Genomic DNA, 17,580 nt, shown 5'->3' with positions numbered 1-17,580 from the left:
TGCTTACTGATAACCATCGACATAGCAACCAATCATGGGAGCTTCATACAGGACCTTCCCCGCCAATCCAAACCCATTCAAAAGAGCTGTGTAACTAACGGGGCCAGCTGAAAGTTGTTCAGAACAAATGATTACATCTCACCTCATCTGTCTCCCTTTTTCCTTTAAAAACTCACTCTTTGCTGGACCACATCTTCATTTTCTAACCGAACCAGTGTCTCCCCACATGTAAATCTATTCTGTACTCAAATACAAACTGTCCTTGCTTTTATTCTAACCTTGTTTATGATTTTTTTTTGGTGTCTAACTGAGGGGTAACATTTGAAAACAAGCCCTTCTGGAGCGAAAGCGCCCAGAGCTGCGGTCCTTCTGCACAGTAACGCAGCGTCAAGACTATTCTGGGTTTAAGTAGAAATAGAATTTGGGTGAAACTAAGAAGCAAATAAAGATTTCTTATTAAACTGCCAAGAGAAAGACCCAGATTCTAGGCGAGGCTAAACAGAGAGAGCTCTACCAAAGAGCAAAGGATTATCCTGAAAAAGATCCCGTCTTACAGAGACTTCCATGGTACTCTTCTGTTGGGAAAACAATGCCCTACTTTCCTACACAGAGGCGAAACTGAATTATCGGCGCGCTCACCCCCCTTCCTAATCCATTAAGCCCTCCCATTTGTAGCTGAGCAGGGTGGTGACTTTTAAGACGACGACAGTGTTGTAAGATTTTCCTGGGCGGAGTGAGAAGTGTTGTGGGAAGAATAAAAAAAAAGACAAAATGCAGTCCTCGTTACAGCTGGAGGGCTGAGCTCAGTCCCCAGCGGCCGGGGTTGACAATGAAGGGCTTGCCTGTTCCCTGCCCTGGCGCAGGAGAATGTCTGAAAAGGTGTGTTAGCATCAGAGCAAAACAAAAACCCTTTGACTTGGGACATAAAGAGGCGATTCTCCTGCACCCCCAGTTCTCAGGGAAGCATCCTTGGCAGTTTCCAGAGCAGAGCCAGCAGCTCCTCCCGCAGAAGACACACCTCTATGACTGAGACCCCTGGAGCCAGGGCCTGGCTGGGAGAACGCGGATCCGGCAGCGGGCAGCTTGGGATAATGAGATCAGAGGTCCCAAGTGCCTCACACTTCACTCATCGCCTTAATTGGGGCCCCTCGGGACTCCGGCCAAGGGTGGGAGATCCACCCTGCACCACCTTCGGGGCTCTGTGACCATCAGCCTTTGTCCCAGGAGAATCCTAAGTCATTCCAGCAGGGAGTAATCACAGAGCCCTGGACCCGCAGAGTTAATAGGCGCTCGGGGCCACGCCGTCCTGGCCAAGTGGAGCTTAGGCCTAAGCTGAGCTGCGCCGGGAGAGGCACGCTGCAGGGCGGGTGGCCGTCACCGCGCTGCGGGACACACCTGTCTTGCAACATCACTTTTTTATGAGGAGCTTCAGGCTTCTCTTAAATATTGAAAAGCTATATCTTTATTTGGAACTGTGACAGAGAGAGAGAGAGGAGAGAGGAGAGAGGAGAGGGGAGAGGGGAGAGGGGAAAGGGGAGAGGGGAGAGAGGGAGAGAAAGAAGAGAGGAGAGGAGAGGAGAGGAGAGAAGAGGAGAAGAGAGGAGAGAGGGAGGGGCAGATGACAAGGATCAGACCTAGATTTTGAGTGCATGTTCCTGGGGGAAGGTGCACAGGGGTCCCCAAGTTCCCCCCAGGTTTGGTAATTTGCTGGGGGGCCTCCCAGGACTCAGCACACAGTTGTTCTTTGGGCTGAGAAGTGTCAACATAAAACTCACCAAGAGGGCAGGAGTGTAGGGAGCCGCTGGGAGGGACCCAGGAGCCATCTCCTAAGGGCCCTCTCCCGGCCGGCCAGGAGACACAGGAAGTTCCTAGAATGGCTCCAGCCACAAAGCGTGACCAGGGGCGTCAGATGTGCTCCCCCAGGGACGCACACTCAAAGCTCGGTGCCCAAGATGTGTCGCGGGGCAGGTCATGACGGCACCTTCTGCCTAGCATGTTTCAACAGCCTGGACCTCTAAAAGGAAAACAGACACTCAGCATAAACCATACTGTTTGCACAAACAACCTGGGAGCCGGGGCAAGCTGAGGGAAGTTCCCTGGAGGGGGCTGTTCACCAGGCGGGTCCCCAGACATCAGCCGAAGGCCAACCGGCCAAAAGGGGCTCCCCCGCAGCAATCCTGCCGGCTGCGTTGAGTGTGCCCCTCAGAGAGGACACCTTGCTTTCTTTATTCTCTTAGAACTCAGAAAATTGCCCGCAAGCAGAGAAAGTGCTTGTCATCATTAAGCCGACTCTCCTACTTCTTGTACGCTCTCTCTCTCTCTGAACGTCCTAAGAGCCCTCCGCCTAGGTGTCCCAGGTAGAACTTGCTGTCACCCACATCCTGGCTTTTCTTCTCTTCTGTGTTCTCCTAGTTAAGGGCTCTTGCGTCTCTCTTGTCCTCGAGGCCAACATAACTCCGCTCTGTCCCGCCGCCGCCGCAGCGCTGACTCCGCCCATAGCTCCTGACTAAGTGTCTTAAATGTCCCCTGAGCTTTTCTCATCCCCACCACCGCCTTTTAGGTCAGTTTGTGTCTTGTCGTCTCACTCAAACTGTGGCTTTTTTTTTTTTTTTTTCAGTAGTGGGGATTGAACCTGGGGCATTCTATCTCTGAGCTACACCTCCAGCCTCATTTTTTATTCTTTATTTTGAAACAGCGTCTCTCACTAAATTGCAGAGGGCCTCACTAAGTAGCTGAGGCTGGCCGCAAACCTGCGATCCTCCTGACTCAGCCTCCCAAATGCTGGGATTACAAGCGTGCGCCACCACGCCCGGTTTTTATTTAGTATGTTACCTTCTAGAGATTTCCTTATTTGTACATGCTGATCTATCCCACTTTTTTTTTTTTAAAAAAGCATCATAGTAGTCTATTGTAGGAATGTAATTTATTTAACCAGTTCTCTCTTGATAGGCCTTTGAGTTGTTTCTAGGTCTTGCGATTCTGAAGAGTTATATTTTCAAGACCTGAATCTGCTCACATCTATCCCTGGCTCAGACATTTTAAATAACTTCTCTTGTTCACAGCTACGCCTCCAGCTGGAAATCAGATCCCAGCAGGTTGCCTGGGACACCTGAGGCCACAGGAGAAGCAGGGCATGCTCTCCTGCAGTTACGGAGTTAACTGGTTAGTTACAGTGGACTGCTCCTTACCTCCAGGTAACAGGTTAACTGAACTGCAAGGTGGCTGCAAATGTGCGTGTCAAACCAACTCAGTTCTGCGATGGTGTAACATGGGACATCCTCGTGTATTTTTCAGTTGCTGGGTAAGAGGCTTCCAAAGAAAGTCATGGAGTTTATTTGAGCTGCATTCCCAGACTGGAATAGAGGCAGGTGTTTCCCTTTCTTGCCTGAAGGACATCTGTGGAAGGTCTGAGGACCCAGATCCACAGGCTGCAGGCAGAACTTTCTGGCAAAGAGAGGTGCGAGAGTCTCCTAGGTTCCTACCTCTCGTCCCAGTCCCTCCATCCAGCCTTAATGGCCGTTTCTCCCCAATGCCGAGTTTCCACACCCTCAGAGCTACTTGCTGTTTTCCCTCTCTTCCCCTTGTGCAGAAGGTTTCTGTCCTCCATCTGGCGCCCCGCTCATCCCTAAGAGAGACAGTCGAACCTCGTGCTGGACAGCACAGACCTGGGACCACAGGCCTGGCTGCATGGCCGTGGGCAAGTTACTTAGATGCTCTGAACCTCAGGGACCTAAACGCAGGCACTAAAGGTGCGCGGGAGGCCTTCGTGAGGTTGAGCACAGTAATCTATGTCGCGTGCGCAGTCCACGCTAAGTACTATAGGGAGGCGTTATTATTCATGTCATTGTCTTTATTACCCCGGCTTCCAGTTTAACTTCTGCCCCCACAACACCTGCGGATACCTAGCACGTTTTTCTACTTTTTCTCTCTCCCCCATTAAATGGTGCTCTTCTGGAGAGAGAGGACTCTGTCTTATTTATCTCCATAGTCCCTGTGTCTGACACACAGCAGCAGACAGTCAGCTAACACAGAGTAGATGATAACTGAGTGCGATGGTTACAATAACGGCGATCGGGATCTTAGCACCAGCCCCATTTCCCCCACGCATCATCTGTTGATGCGGCGACCAATCTTTTGGGTCACTTGTCACATCTCCAATATGTGTTTTGGGTTTTTTTTTGTGGTACTGGGGTTCCTGGAAGCCCTTCTACCTCCGGGCTACACTCCCAGACCTATTTTATATTTTTATTTGGAAACAGGATCTCTTAAGCCAGCGCGGCTGGCTTCAAACCTGCGCGATCCTCCTGTCTCCACCTCCCAAGTGCGGGGATTACAAGCGTGCGCCACCACGCCTGGCCAATATGGTTTGTATTGTAAAGTTTTCAAACTACTTCCTGATATAAGCCATTTACACTAAACCATGGTTTCTTAAAAAAATTATATATATATAATTTTATATATATATATAATTATATAAATATATATATATATATATATATATATATATATATATATATTTGGTGGTACTGGGGTTTCTGGAAGCCCTTCTACCTCCGGGCTACACTCCCAGACCTATTTTATATTTTTATTTGGAAACAGGATCTCTTAAGCCAGCGCGGCTGGCTTCAAACCTGCGCGATCCTCCTGTCTCTGCCTCTCAAGTGCGGGGATTACAAGCGTGCACCACCATGCCTGGCCAATATGGTTTGTATTGTAAAGTTTTTAAACCACTTGCCGATATAAGCTATTAAACTAAACCATGGTTTCTTAAACTATTTTTAATGCTATTTTATAAAAACAGATTCCATGAATAGATAATTTTGAAAATTTCTAGGTTACACAAAGAATCCTGATCACTGATAAGTCGGGTCCCGCACTCATGTGACCTCTGCGCCACGTGATCTCTGCGTGGGCGGGGGAGGGGAAGAACCCCTGTGAGAATTGTGCGTTCCCAAGAGTAAACCACTCCCCCCCAGATGCATACCTTAAAAGGAAGAGCCTGCCTCTTCTAGCTTCGGATGGGCCGCTGGGATGAGGGGCCCGGCACGGATGGGATGTGCGAGTCCCCAGAACGGACCAGCTCTATCCCCGAGAGGGGCTGCACCAATAAAGGCTGATATCATGTACCTGGGAGCCCCCCCCCCCGTACTTTTATGCTCACCGAACCTATAATTTATCTTATAATCACATGAAGCTATTGTCTTACCATAGCGTGTGTGTGTGTGTGTGTGTGTGTGTGTGTGTGTGTGTGTGTGTTACTGGGGATTGAACCTAGGGGCATTCTACCTCTGACCTACATTCCAGTCCTATTTATTTATTTATTTATTTATTTATTTATTTAGTGTGGTCCTGGGGATGGAACCCAGGGGCATTCTACCTCTGATCTACATTCCCAGCCCTATTTTTAATTTTTATTTATTTTTAAATTTTTTGTGGTGCCAGGTGTGGTGGCGCACGCTTGTAATCCCTGGGCTTGGGAGGCGGAGACAGGAGGATCGCGCAGGTTCGGAGCCAGCCGTGCTGGCTTAAGAGACCCCGTTTCCAAATAAAAATATAAAATGGGTCTGGGAGTGTAGCCCGGAGGTAGAAGGGCTTCCAGGAACCACAGTACCACCACTAATAATAATAATAATAATAATAATAATAATAATAATTTTTTGTGGTACTGGGGATTAAACCCAGAGGCCTTCTACACCCAGGCTACACTCCCAGGCCTATTTTATATTTTATTTGGAAACAGGGTCTCACTTAGTTGCTGAGAGCCTCACTAAGTAGCTGAGGCTGGCCATGAACCTGCGATCCTCCTCTATCGGCCTCCTGAGTCCTGGGATCACACACACCCAGCATCCATAGTCTTCACTACTCTAAGGGAGTGGGCTTCAGGACTAAGTTTGCTACTTAGTACTACTTAGTTACTACTACTACTTAGTTACTACTAACCCTTACTAACCAGCTGCCCCTTTTCTCCCCAGAACGGGATCAGCGTCTAGGATGAGCTGGTGAGACATGGTGCCAGCTTAGCCTCAGTCTGTTGGCTGACTTGCCTGGAGCCTGGGAGTGCTTCATGATGGTGCTTTTTACGGCCAATTATGGGGCCATTTATTGCTGTGGCCAGGCCCTGAAAGCACCTCCAGTCTTTTCCTAAACCCTTATCAAGAAGCAGCTGTGGCAGCTCACTAATGCATTCAGTAAAGATTTATTGAGTTCCCGCTTTGTACACTGGCTAGAGGAAACAAGATTCCAGCCCCGGAGGAACCGCGCCTGACTCAGAACAGCTTCAAACCGTGAGTGCACACAACACGGGCCGGGGGTGTGCGGCGCTCAGAGTTGGGGTCTCTGCCAGCTCCACAGAGAGCTTGGGGTCAGAGCATCCTTAAGAATTTTTTTTGGTGGTACTGGGGTTCCTGGCAACCCTTCTACCTCCGGGCTACACTCCCAGACCTATTTTATATTGTTATTTGGAAACAGGGTCTCTTAAGCCAGCGTGTCTGGCTTCGAACCTGCGCGATCCTCCTGTCTCCGCCTCCCAAGCGCGGGGATTACAAGCGTGCGCCACCACGCCCGGCCATTCTTAAGAAATTTAAAGTTTCAGTTGGACAGAAAGAATAAGCTCTAGCAATATGTTGCACAGGATGGGAACTTTTATCTACGAGGCATCACTTAGTTCAAAATGCTAAAAGAATAGGTTTTCAATGTCCTAATCACAAAACACAATTATATGAGGTGATGGATTCATTAAGATTGTTTTAGTCACTGCACAGTGTAAGTATGTATTGAAACATTCCATTTCAGCCATACATATACACAATTATCTATTAATTAAAAAATTTTAAGCTTTAAAAAATGTTTGAGGAACATGATATTGTGCTTTCCTGGCCCAAATCTGATGTAAAGTGGGTAGGTGGGGAGCGTGAAGACTTGGGAGTGGTGGTTTTCTGTTCTGTTTTGCTTTCTGGGTTCACACAGAGTAGGGAGCAGCATTTCCCATTTTATCACTCTACTTCTGAATCAGAGAAATACATACAATTGTCCCTGGTGCGCATGGGGCATTGGTTCCAGGACCCCTGCAAGCTACCAGTATCTCTGGTGCTCAAGTCTCTCATATAAAATGTCACAGTATTTGCAAATAACCTATGTAGATCCTCCTGTATACTTTTTTTTTTTTTGGAGGTACTCCGAGATGGAACCCAGGGGCATTCTACCTCCGAGCTACACCCCCAGCCATATTTTTTATTCTTTATTTTGAAACAGGGTCTCATTGAGTCGTAGAGGGCCTCACAAAGTAGCTGAGGCTGGCTGCAAATATGATCCTCCTGTCTCAGCCTCTCAAATGCTGGGATTACTAGTGTGTGCCACCACACCCGGCTTTCTCCTGTATATTTTAAATCATGTCTATGATAATTATAATATTTAACAAAATGTAAGTTCTATGTAAATAATTATTATCTACATTGCTGGGGGTGATGGCAAGGAAAAAATACATGTTCAGTACAAATGAAATATTTTTTCCCTGAATATTTTTTTGTGTGTGTGTGTGGTACTAGGGTTCCTGGAAACCCTTCTATCTCTGGGTTACACTCCCAGACCTATTATATATATATATATATATATATATATATATATATATATATATATATTGTTGTTGTTGTTGTTATTGTTGTTTTGGTGGTACTGGGGTTCCTGGAAGCCCTTCTACCTCCGGGATACACTCCCAGACCTATTTTTACATTTTATATTTGGAAACAGCGCGCGCGGCTGGCTTCGAACCTGCGTGATCCTCCTGTCTCCGCCTCGCGGGGATTACAAGCGTGTGCCACCACGCCCGGCGTCAGATGAAGTCTTTTTTCCCTGAATATTTTTAATGTGAGGTTGGTTGAATCCAGAGACACAGATGCAGAGCACGCCGCGCAGGGAGGCTGAGGCTGGGCGGGGAAGGGGGCTTCCTTCTTGCAGTTGCTGGGTGTTGAACTTGTTCAGGGTCAGGCAGGTTGGAGGTCTTTCCTGCTTCCATGTTTCTGTCAATGACCCCTGACCCAGTTTTATCTTTAGATACATCTGTCTTCTTATCACCTGCATCTCCAGCCGTTCTCTGAGAAGTTGCCCATGTCCTGGCCACGCTGCGGTCAAAGCCGGGCACGCTTCAGAAGCCAGAGGCGAGGCTTCGCACGTTGCTGCTTGCCAGCCTGGTAATTGCCGGCGGGAGGAAAGTGACAGTGCCCACAGGGCCTTCGAAAGCGAGCGAGTTTGTGGGGTTGTGGTTCCTGAAGCTCCATGCAAATCCTAAGCGCCACACAAACCGCAGAGGAGAATGAGCTCGGCCACCCACTCTGGCTGCAGGCTCCCGGCAGCCGCCCGCGGCTCACCCAGCCACCGGGAGCTCAGTGCCAGGGAGCTAACCGCAACTCCCACAAAGGACCTGCTCGCTCAGCCGAGGTTCCTCTGTGCCCGGGGGAGGGAGTCCGCAGCCACACTCTGGTCTGCCACCACCGTCTCCAGCTCACTCTCCTGACGCCTCTGTCAATCTCCTTCTCTCCTTCCTCCTGCTCTGCCCAAACATGCCCCAAATGTGCCCCACATTTCCCCATCCTGGACTCTCTGCTGCCTCTGCCTAATGAAATCCCAGGGTGCCTTCCGGTCCCCGCTATCTAGCTGGATTTGAATTCAGTGCATTTAAGAGACGTTCTAAAGTTGGGCGTGGTGGTACATGCCTGTAACCCCAGTGCTTGGGAGGCTGAGAAAGGAGGATCTCAGGTCTCAGCAATTTAGCAAAGACCCTTAGCAACTTAGCAAGACCCTTTTTTTCAAAGTAAAAAATAAAATCAGACTGGGAGGGTGTGGTTATAGTTCCAGGGTAGAATGCACTGGGTTCTGTTCCCAGTGAGAGATGGGGAGAGAGAGAAAGAGAGAGAGAGAGAGAGAGAGAGAGAGAGAGAGAGAGAGAGAGAGAGAGATTGATTATTGATTTATCTTGGACAGCAATCATAGAGGCAGGTAGCCTAGGGATGGCAGGGCGCTCAAGGATTTCGATCTAGGAAACAAATCTTTCCATCCTCTCTTTCCACCTTCTTTAGTGACAGCTGCTGGGGCTGCAAGCTTCGCACAAGTTCTAGGTGGACAGGAAAAGGTGGAAATGGTAGGGGACTCCTAAAGAAGCCTGCCTGTATCTTTGGCCAGAACCGAGTTGCCTTGCCCCCCGCAGCTGCAGGGGAGTCTGGGAAAGTTTTCAGCCTTCTAGCCTCCAAAGGCCAGCTAGATGGGGCGTGCAGTGGGTGTGGAACCATCTGACCGGTTTTAAATGTTAACCACCCCAGCCTTTTTCAGGCATCTTGAACTTTCTTTGCTTTGATCTAACGTGCCACCCCTTTCAGAGCATTTGCGTTTTACCTTGTTTACCATTTCTTCAGGACCGTAAGCTTCCCTGATAATTGATGCAGCCTTTGAGACCCCGTTTCCCTTGCAGTTTCTTTTGGATTGATTTGTGATTTTTGCTTTTTTCTCTGCGCATCCTTCCTCCATTTCTTCCTTTCCTAAAATGCACATGGCAGACACTTGACAAGCCCGCGCTGGTTTAACTGAGTTGAGATAAAGTGGAGGGCGGCGGCGGGCGTATTGAAAAGGTTGCTGGGTTTAGAATTAGGAGGCCTGAATTTGAATGCCGGTCTCACTCTGTGAATCACGTGGCCTTCTGGGACCCCAGTGTCCTCGTCTGCAGAATTAGAGGATTGAATGGGCTCCACATTTTCTTCCAGCTGTAAGACCTGGAAGACTGTCTAGGGAGTGAGATCCGTTAGCTGCCCCAAGGCGCGTGAAGAAGGTGGAGTTGAAGCAGGGTCAAGAGAGCAGCAGAGACAGCAGTGGTGCAGCCCAGAGGCTGACCCCACCCAGCTGGGTGGGAGGTGAGGGCCCATCCTACTGTCCAGAGCCATCTTAGGAGGTCAAGTTTCAGGACGTGGCGCTCCTTCAACCTCCAAATCTGAAAGCCCTTCTGCACCTCCTACGCAAAGACAAGGGCTCTCACCAGGGCTTTCTTTGGGTTTGGGAAAGACAGAGCCCCACATCCGGCATCACCTATAAACTGTAAGGGTGATAATGTATCCTAGAAGTGTGTGTGTGTGTGTGTGTGTGTGTGTGTGTGTGTGTGTGTGTGGTGCTGGGGATTGAACCCAAGAGCATTCTACCTCTGAGCTACACCACCAGCCCTATTTTATTTTTTAATTAGAAACAGGGTCTTTCACTGGGCGTGGTGGCGCACGCTTGTAGTCCCCGCGCTCGGGAGGCTGAGACAGGAGAATCGCGCAGGTTCAAAACCAGGGCTTATGAGACCCTGCTTCTAAATAAAAATATAAAATAGGTCTGGGAGTGTAGCCCAGATGGACGCCTTTTCCAAGTGCCAGGTGAAACCCTGGTGGAGAGGGGCATCTAAAATGGCGATCGCAGCTGGGCTTATAATCCCAGTACTTGGGAGGCTGAGACAGGAGGATGGCAGGTTCAAGGCCAGCCTCAGCAACCTGTGAGGCCCTCCGCAACTTACTGAGACCCTGTTTCAAAATAAAAAATAAAATACAGGGCTCAGAGATAGAATGCTCCTGGGTTCCATCCCCAGTTCCAAAAATAAAATAAATGAGCAATTGCAGCTACGTGGTGAATGTCCTCGTCCCTTCTCGATTGCCATCCCTTACTCCGCCCTGCTCACCGCGAGCCAGCCACCTCTCAAAAGCACCAGTCTGTCTCGCATCCCACCTGGAGCTCTGGGTTGGAGACCCAGGCTGCCCTTCTCTCACTTTGAACAAGTCCATCGTCCTCTCTAGATCCCCGTCCATCAAACACAGGCCCCGGTGCGTGTCGCTGTCTTTTCAGTCTCCTGCACTGGAGCGAGAAAGGATCAAAGCTTTGCCAGTGTCCTCTGAGCAAGAAGGCGGAGTCCTGCAAACGCCTTGGCCGACAAGAAGAGCTGCCTGGTCTCTGGCTGCTTTCTTCTTCTGGCTATAGGTTGGTTTGTGGTTATTTTGGGGGGGAGAGGTTGTTTTGTTTGGCCAGATTGGGGATTGAACACAGGGGCACTTATCACTGAGCTAGATTTCCATCCTGTTCTATTTGGGGTTTTGTATGTGTATATATATATATTATTTTATATATTAAATATATAATATATAATATATAAATATATAATATATAATTTATATATTTTATATATTAAATAATATATATATATATTTTTGTTGTTGTTGTTGTTGGTACTGGGGATGGAACCCTTCTATCTCCAGGCTACACTCTCAGACATATTTTTTATATTTTATTTGGAAACAGGGTCTCTTAAGCCAGCAAGGCTGGCTTCGAACCTGTGCGATCCTCCTGTCTCCACCTCCCAAGCGCGGGGATTACAAGCGTGTGCCACCACGCCCAGCTTTGTTTTTTAATTTTGAAACAGGGTTTTGCTAAATTGTCCAGGTGTGGTGTGGTGCGCATGTTTGTAATCCCAGCATTTAGGAGGCTGAGACAGGAGGATTGTGGTTTGCGGCCAGCCTCAGCTACTTGAAGTCCTTTGCAACTTGAGACCCTGTTTCAAAAATAAAAATAAAAATAAAAAAAGGGGTGGGAGTGTAGCTTGGAGGTAGATTACCCCTGGGGTCCATTCCCAATACCACACACACACACACACACACACACACACACACACACCCCAAGATAAATTATATAGGCTGGCCTCAAATTTTTAATTATCCTTCTTCCTTGGCCTCCTGAGTAGTGGGGATCACAGATGTGTGCACATCTGTTTTGTCCTTGCATTTCCTTTCTTTCTTTCTTTCTTCCTTTCCTTCTTTCTTTCTGTGGCGGTACCAGGGATAGAATCCAGGGGCATTCTACCTCCAAGCCACACCCCCAACCCTATTTTTTATTCTTTATTTTGAAACAGGGTCTCACTGAGTTGCAGAGGGCCTCACTAAGCAGCTGAGGCTGGCCATGGGCCGTGATCCTCCTGTCTCGGCCTCTCAAGTACTGGGATGCCAAGCGTGCGCCACCGCGCCTGGCTCAAAGATTCCGAAGAGTCACGCCCGGCTTGTCTTCGCCGTTTCCATCGACTTCAGTTTGATCCCAAGTTTCGGTGTTTCTTCGAGAGACAATGGAGTGGAGACTATCGCCGTGACTCTCGGGCACAGGCTGATGGGTTTCACCCCTGCACGATGCTCGCTTCAGACGGTTCCTCGTCCTCGTCCCCACCCCAACCCAGGGCTGGGTCGCTGGCTTCCCTTCCCTCGCCCCACACATCATCCGTGAGGTGTTATGACAAATTCAGCCATTCCTGTCCCTTGTCTCCAGGTGTGGTGAGTCAGAGGTACACCATGAAGCCGGGCTGAAAAGAAGTCTCACACCCGGATGAGACTCACTTCTACAAAAGCCTCATCCCGCACGCAGAAGCTGCTGACCTTAGTGGGTTTTTTTCCTTATTTTTTTGTCATCTCTTGGGAGAAAGATCTTTGATGCTGTTTCACAAGTGACCTGCCAGGCCAGTTTCAGTAGGGTTCTCCAAGAGGAAACGGCCAAAATTTGTGATTCTCCCTCCTGTTCAACTTAATAATACTCTCAATACTAACAATGAGAACGATACTCAGCCGTCAGTTAGAGTTTCTATCGGGCGCCAGGCCCAGAGCTCCAGGCTCTTCATGTATTATCCTAATCTTCATAGAAAGTGTAGACATTATTGTCCCATGTGGCAGAGGAGTGAGGCTCACAGAGATTAAGTCCTTTTCCCAGAGTTTCCTGGCTTGTAAGACACAGCCTCGGTTCAGATCTAAGTCTGTCTGCCCTAATGCTTAGCTCTTCCCACCTCCTCTGAAGAGACAATAATATTCTTTGGGGTGTTTTGTGATCATCTTTTTGTGTGTGTGTGGCACTGGGGATGGAACCCAGGGGCCTTCTACCTCTGGGCTACACTCCCAGATCTTTTTTATATTTTATTTGGAAACAGGGTCTCACTAAGTTGCTGAGAGCCTCACTAAGTAGCTGAGGCTGGCTTCGAACCTGTGCGATCCTCCCGTCTCAGCCTCCCAAGCGCTGGGATTACAAACCCGTGCCACCACGCCCGGCTTGTGATAATCTTGCTAAGTAAAAGCAAAAAAGAAGAGAGAAAAGAAAATGCCATTGATAACTTTAAAACTGGGACAGCTTCACCTGGAAACTAAATGAGAGCAAATTATAAAGTCAAAGCTTATTTCTGAGGAAAAACCACGAATCGACATCGGCACAAACGTGTTTCTGAGGCCTTGGGTAAGTCTTTAAAACTCCCTCAGCCAGTTGCCGGGTTTAAAGATGGAAAAATTCGATGCCAGGGGTGGTGGGCGCACGCTTGTAATCCCAGCACCTGGGGGGCCGAGACAGGAGAACCGCGGTTCTCAGCCAGCCTCAGCTACTTAGGGAGGCCCTCTGCAACTCAGTGAGACCCTGTTTCAAAATAAAGAATTAAAAAAAATAGGGCTGGGGCTCTAGCTTGGAGATAGAAAGCCCCTGGGTTCCATCCCCAGTACCACACACACACACACACACACACACACACACACACACAAAGCCAGAAAAAACAAAACAAATAACCAAATGGAAGAATCGAGGCCTGCATGCAGTACCCAGCGGCTCACTTGGAAAACACAGTCATCTTCTAGAAGACTTTCTCAAGTAAATGTAAAGGTGAGGACACAGGGCTATAATCGCTCTTTTAGAGCGAGAAAGCGCTCAGCCGTTTACCAAGCCCACTGTCAGCCGTCAGCTCCTTTCATTGACCCCCTGGCCCCTTGAGGACGGTGCTGCCACCACCAGAAACTTCCGCCGCCAACAGATCAATGGGTCTGCTTAGCTGGCAACACGCCGGCGCGTGCTGGCTTGCGGTGACCAGGTTACTCTCAAGTGCAAGCGGGCTGCTTTCTGTTGGTGGTGGCTATTACTGTTAATTTCAGTACTGGGGATGGAACCCAGGGACATTCTACCTCCGAGCCTGCCCTCAGCCCTATTTTATTCTTTATTTTGAAACAGGCTAAGTAGCTGGAGCTGTCTGTGAACCTGCGATCTTCCTGTCTCAGCCTCTCAAGTACTGATATTACAAGCGTGTGCTTGTTTTTGTTGTTGTTGTTGTTGTTGTTGTTGTTGTTGTTGTTGTTGTTTTGTGTGTGTGTGGTACTGGGGATGGAACCAGGGACATTCTACCTCCAAGCTACACCCCCCACCCCAGCCCTATTTTTTTTTTTTTTTTTTTGGTGGTACTGGGGTGGAACCCAGAGGCTTTCTACCTCCAGGCTGTACTCCCAGAACTATTTTATACTTTATTTGGAAACAGGGTCTCACTAAGTTGCTGAGAGCCTCACTAAGTAGCTGAGGCTGGCTTCGAACCTGCGCGATCCTCCTGTCTCCGCCTCCCAAGTGCGGGGATTACAAGCGTGCACCACCACGCCCGGCTCCAGCCCTATTTTTTATTCTTTATTTTAAACAGGGTCTCACTGAGTTGCAAAGGGCCTAAGTAGCTGAGGCTGTCCTCGAACCAAGATCCTCCTGTCTCAGCCTCGCACATGCTGGGATTTCAAGCGTGCGCCACCACGCCCGGCTGTTATTATTCTTTTAAAAGTATTTTCATTATTTTCCCACAATGAATTCGTCTTTAGAAAAGATTATTCTTACTCCCCCCACCCCCCACCCACCCAAAGTCACACCATTTCCTTTAAAGAAAAGTCCTGGACAAGACAGGTGAACACCTGGAATCAACACACATGGCAGGGCATGATGTTACACAAGAAATACAAATAAAGACTTAAAAATAGGGCTAGGGGTGGAGCTCAGAAGTAGAATGCCCCTGGGTTCCATTCCCAGTACTGCAAAATAAATAAATAAAAATAAAAAATAAATAAATAAAACCTGTCGATAGATATAAAAACTGTCTTAGACGCAGTGGCCTTCTTCCTAAGTTTTGATACGAGCCTTCCTGCTCCCGAGGCAACCTCTCAGGGCTGGGGCGGTCTGGCGGGTATGTTGCAGCTAACCTGAACACCTTCCAGGACAGAGAAAGCTTGGGCAGGAGGCCGCGCACGGGAAGGTCAGCCGGAGGGCACCCTGGAGCCGCTGGCAGCCGGAGCAGAGCTTAGTCTGGCAGAGCAGGTTGCGGCCTGGTGGGATCTCCCATGGGCCTCACCCCAGGCCTCCAGTTCAGCCCCATTAACTCCGTTCAGTCCTGGGCTCAGCACTGCCTCTGGCAGCCCGTTACAACCCGCCTGGCCCATCGGTGACGCGGTTCACCGGCTGCCTGGCAGCTGGCGCCCTTGACCTCGGAGGTGGCCCGCGTGGAGCCGGCCAGCCCTGCGGCCTTCGAGGGCCGTGGGCAGGTGTGGTCACAGGCCTGGCAGTCCGCTGAGTTCAAAGCGCGCCCAGCTGCTGGGGAAGGCCACGAGGGAAGTTTGTCTTCGGAAAACAAAGACAAAGGCATCTGCGGCTCTCTGCATCTCCCCAGGTGTTGGGTTTGTTCTCTCTGCTGTTTCAAAATCAGTGTAATGGGTTCCGTCCCTGGCACCTGAATAAAACGAAAAAAAAAGTGCACACCACCTAGCAATCAGAACTTTATTAAACAAACAAACAAACAAACAAACAAAACCACCCCTTTTATCCAGACCTTTCACCTGGGAGGGTTTTATGCAAGAGGCACAAAAAGATTTTTACTGAAAATTCTTTTTATGCAACTTCTCCAGATGCCAGAAAGATATGATATATTATGATGCTTAGAAATTAATCGAGGATGAAATCTTGAATAGCCCCAAATTTTCAACATGGGTTTACGTAATCTTCCATCTCCTTTCCTGAACAGCCTGAGAAAGACCTCTTAGGTTGGGGTCCCTTCGAGGGCTGTGGGCGTGAGGCCGAGGAGCCAGGCTGTGGCCCGTTGGTGGGACGGCAGCTACTCCCCGCAACGTCCGCAGCAAAGAGCCCAGTGAGGTGCGGAGGGTCCATCAACAGGGACAGCCGAGGCGGCGCGGCCACGTGCCCCGCCTGAAGCTCTGAGCAGGAGTCTCAGGTTAGGACACGCGTGGTCTCTGCCAGGAGCACAGGGCCTGTCAACAGCTCAATTTCAGGTGTCCCATTAGAGCACAAGTTCTTTCCCCTGGACATTTGAACCCCTGCTGTTCTCATAGTTTAGCGCTCCCTAAGGATCTCCTGTATCGACAGCGGCCCCAGAGTGCAAGTCTTGTTCTTGGGGCATGCACCTGTTTTCATTTCTCTCCTCCTCCTCCTCCTCCTCCTCCTCCTCCTCCTCCTCCTCCTCCTCCTCCTCCTCCTCCACCTTCTCCTCCTCCTCTTCCTCCTCCTCCTCCTCCTCCTCCTCCTCCACCTCCTCCTCCGCCTCCTCCTCCTGTACTAGAGAGTAAACCCAAGAACATTCTATCTCCAGGCTATATCCCCAGCCCATTTATTTACTTTTATTTTTATTTGAAGCAGGGTCTCTCTCACTAGGTTGCTGACAGTCTCACTAAGTTGCTGAGGCCAGTCTCAAACCTGCGATCCTCTGGTCTCAGCCTCCGCAGTATCTGGCTTGCCGGCGTGCACCACCACGCCCTGCTGGCCTGCTTTCATTTCAGCCAAACAGAGCAGAGAGGCTGAACCGTCGCTGACAGGTGGTATCAGGCTTTCGCTCAGAATCCAGTGCTGGCAATTAGGATCCATGAGCTCAGGACTGAAAGCGGCCAGGGCATCTCTAACAACAGAAAAAGCAGGGCACCAAAGAGCCAAAGAGTCTAGGGTCCGAGTCCAAGTGACCACCAAGGCCTTCCAAGTTCCTTGTGTCCCGTCATTCTTAGACGGGACGCAAAGATGTTGATCCGCTCACAGCTGTGCACAGCAGGCTGCAGTCGTCAGCTGAAAGGGTCCGAGCTGGCAGATCTGCTAGGATTGTCGAGGGGTCCTCAGCAGCTAAACATGGCTTTTGTTAAACTCCAAAAGTATGTCTTCCTCTGAAGACTGGCTCTTTTCAGTCCCGTATAGGCAGAAGTTTACAGTGAAAATCACACACATGGAGCCGGGCGTGGCAGTGCACGCTTGTAATCCCAGCGTTCGGGAGGTTGAGACAGGAGGATCGCGGTTCTCGGCCAGCCTCAGCTACTTTGCAACTAGTGAGACCAGCTGAGGTTCTTTGTAACTCAGTGAGACCCTGTTTCAAAATAAAGAATAAAAAATAGGGCTGGGGGTGTAGCTCAGAGATAGAATGCCCCTGGGCTCCATCCCCAGTACCGCGCGCGCGCACACACACACACACACACACACACACACACACACACACAAATCACCCACTTGGAGACTTACTCTGACATTCAATCATTTAAATTCTAATTTGCTCATCAGTGCTAAGAACCAAGTAGATCATGTCTCACAATTTTTTCGGCTTTCCTTGATTAGGATGGTCCCTCTAGCATTTATGAAATTAAAAAGCACTTAAAACACTTTGTAGCAGCTCTTGCCATCCATCCAGATGCAATAGCCACAAAATACAAAGCCACACAAAAACAACAGTAAACCTGCGTGGTGGCGCACGCTTGTAATCCCAGTGCTTGGGAGGCT

Source organism: Muscardinus avellanarius (genome assembly GCF_963383645.1).
Source record: "Muscardinus avellanarius genome assembly, chromosome: 19".
NCBI classification, from domain to species: Eukaryota; Metazoa; Chordata; class Mammalia; order Rodentia; family Gliridae; genus Muscardinus; species Muscardinus avellanarius.
The sequence above is the reverse complement of the archived record's forward strand: the minus strand, read 5'-3'. Positions refer to the sequence as shown.